The sequence below is a fragment of the Myxine glutinosa genome, chromosome 1, assembly GCF_964187855.1.
Source record: "Myxine glutinosa chromosome 1, kmMyxGlut1.1, whole genome shotgun sequence".
In the NCBI taxonomy this organism is placed as follows: Eukaryota; Metazoa; Chordata; class Myxini; order Myxiniformes; family Myxinidae; genus Myxine; species Myxine glutinosa.
The window spans coordinates 216,195,443-216,199,135 of NC_136261.1; positions in this window are offsets into that span (position 1 = coordinate 216,195,443).

Consider the following 3,693-nt stretch of genomic DNA (forward strand, 5'->3'; position numbering starts at 1 on the left):
GAATTACGTGGTGGTGAGGTGCTTTGAATTACATGGTGTGGGTGAGGTGTTTTGAATTACGTAGTGGTGAGGTGTTTTGAATAACGTGGTGGTGAGGTGTTTTTAATTTCGTGGTGGTGAGGTGTTTTTATTACATGTTTTATGGTGGTGAGGTGTTTTGAATTACTTGGTGGTGAGGTGTTTTTAATTTCGTGGTGGTGAGGTGTTTTTATTACGTGTTTTATGGTGGTGAGGTATTTTGAATTACGTGGTGGTGAGGTGTTTTGAATTACGTGGTGGTGAGGTGTTTTGAATAACGCGGTGGTGAGGTGTTTTGAATTACGTGGTGGTGAGGTGTTTGAATTACGTGGTGGTGAGGTGTTTTTAAATCACGTGGTGGTGAGGTATTTATAATTACGTGGTGGTGAGGTGTTTTAATTATGTGGTGGTGAGGTGTTTTTAATTATGTGGTGGTGAGGTGTTTTTAATTATGTGGTGATGAGGTGTTTTGAATTACTTGGTGGTGAGGTTTTTTTAATTACGTGGTGGTGAGGTGTTTTGAATTACGTGGTGGTGAGGTGTTTTGAATTACATGGTGGGGGTGAGTTGTTTTAAATTACATGGGGGTTGAGGTATTTTAAATTACATGGGGGTGAGGTATTTTAAATTACATCGGGGTGAGGTATTTTAATTACACGGGGGTGAGGTATTTTAAATTACATAGGGGTGAGGTGTTTTTGAATTACGTGGTGGTGAGGTGTTTTGAATTACATGGTGGGGGTGAGGTGTTTTAAATTACATGGGGGTGAGGTATTTAAAATTACATGGGGGTGAGGTGTTTTGAATTACGTGGTGGTGAGGTGTTTTGAATTACTTGGTGGTGAGGTGTTTGAATTACTTGGTGGTGAGGTGTTTTGAATTACTTGGTGGTGAGGGTGAGGTGTTTTGAATTACTTGGTGGTGAGGTGTTTTGAATTACGTGGTGGTGAGGTGTTTTTGAATTACTTGGTGGTGAGGTGTTTTAAATGACGTGGTGGTGAGGTGTAATCGTCCCAAACTTCCAGTCTACACCTACCCCTCCCGTATGTATGTGCTGAGGGGTTCTTTTTTGAATTTATATATTTTTCAACCTAAATAGCTTATAAAATGTAATATCACAAACACTACAAATAAATTTGTGCAAAATAATTGTTTGTATTATGATTGCTGTAAATCATGACAACACAGCAACTCAGGTACAGTCATTATCCTCAGCTAAAATAAGCCCGTTCCTCAGTAATGACGCGTGGTGAGGCGAGCGTAGCGAGCCGAGCCAAGCTAGTATATATATATATATATATATATATATATATATATATATATATATATATATATATATATATATATATATATATATATATATATATATATATATATATATATATATATATATATTATATATATATATATATATATATATATATATAATATATATATATATATATATATATATATATATATATTATATATATATATATATATATATATATATATATATATATATATATATATATATATATATATAATATATATATAATATATATCAGTCACTATGCGACCCCCATATCATCAGTGGAGAACCGCCAGCAAGGTGTCCCATACAGCTGCTGCTGCACCTTGCTGGGAGCGATAAGCACCGCCTGCCACACGGTAACGTTATCTCTGGTATCCACTCATCATATGGAGTCGACCTGGTTGCGGTTGGGAGTTACTAATAATGGTATTGTAGCGGTTACCGCTGGATGCACACAATCGCCTTGCACCGGCCAGAACACGGCCAGAACACGGCCAGACGCGCCTCTCCCGGGCATGCCCGGACTCACTGTTCCCAGGGCACGCCCGGTCTCGTCTTTCCCGGGCATGCCCGCTCTCGCCTTTCCAGGGCTCGCCCAGAGCGTCCGGGCATGCCCGCTATCGCCTTTTCAGGGCTCGCCCAGAGCGTCCAGGCATGCCCGCTATCGCCTTTCCAGGGCTCGCCCAGAGCGTCCGGGCATGCCCGCTATCGCCTTTCCAGGGCTCGTCCAGAGCGCCCGGGCACGCCCAGCCTCGACTTGCCAGGCCACAAGCCAAACACGCCCCGGGCAGGTCCAGACTCGCCTTTCAAGGCTCGCCCTTGACACCCGGGCATGCCCGGTATAGCTTTTTGCCGGGCAAACTTCCCGACATAAATGTGTATATATATTGCTGCCCGATAAACGGGCTTGTCAGAATACCTGAGCTGTTTTGTTTCAATAAAGCAACTCGGACGAATCCGTCTTTGGTCGCGTCAATTCTTTCGACTCGCGTTGGAGCGCAGTTCCTTCAGTATCTGTAATCTGGTTCTCCAACCTAATGAGCGGACAGCATGACGTCATCGCCATGCATGTCCGCATTGCCTGCAAAGCTCCCGAGAGCCCATCCCAAAGTATGGGACACCTTGCTGGCGGTTCTCCACTGATGATATGGGGGTCGCATAGTGACTGATATAAAAAACCGAAAGGTTCACAGAGTTACAAGTGTATGGAAAGCCTCACTGCGTTGCCCTGATGAAGCCCCAACAAGGGCGAAACCAGGTCGGTAACTGTGAGTTTTGCATGCACTTGTGACAGTATCTGAATTTATAATCCGTAATGACGCACTGCTAGATGGTTCCTCGGGAGCTTTGCAGGCAATGCGGACATGCATGGCGATGACGTCATGCTGTCCCGCTCATTAGGTTGGAGAACCAGATTACAGATACTATATATATATATATATCTATATTATAATAGCCGTAGATGATTCTGTCTGTCTGTCTGTCTATCTGTTGGGTGTCTGTCCGGGGTGTGGCTTACTCGGTTTGCAGAGTAGCTCCACCCATTCTGGGAGTGGCTATAAACAAATATCCACCATTTTATTAACTCGCATAGCTTTGAGTCCTGTTTTGTAGGCCCGTGGTGTCTTGCTCTCCCCCAGTTTTATTTCAAATCAAATTCGATAAATCATTTCATTTTTCACAGTCGCTAACATAGTTTTAGACTCGGTGAAAAAAAACGGGAAGAAAATCCGATGAAAGTTGCCGTTTATAGAACGAAATGAATTCTCAAAGGCCTGTAACTTCAAGGCCATTGAGTCTCTCTCACGCCTTTATCTCCAATCTAACTCACCATATGATTTCATTTTATCGATGGTTTTTACTTTTAGACTCGGTGTCAGCAATAATTGAGAACAATCCACACACGCGGGAAAATGCAGAGATATATTTTTTAAAATCGCGTCATGGTGTATCATACACCGCCCAACATGACACCGCCGGCAATGTGTCGATATATATTAAAAATTCGCTTTTGCTTTTCCGTTATGATATATTACTATTTCGTTTGATGATAGTCGTCACAAAAACGTCAACAATGATGCCGACATATATTTCTTCGTTTTTATTTCATTCAACATATAGCCGGAAGTAAAATATGTTTCAGGAAATTACCGAGAGATATTTCTTCGTTTTTTTTATTTAGTTATGTGCGCATACACTTTAAATAGGTTTATTTGAAATCTTAATTTCCACAAACATTCCACACACGCGGGAAAATGCAGAGATATATTTTTAAAAATCGCGTCATGGTGTATCATACACCGCCCAACATGACACCGACGGCAATGTGTCGATATCTATTTTAAATTCGATATATCATTTCATTTTTTCACAGTCGCTAA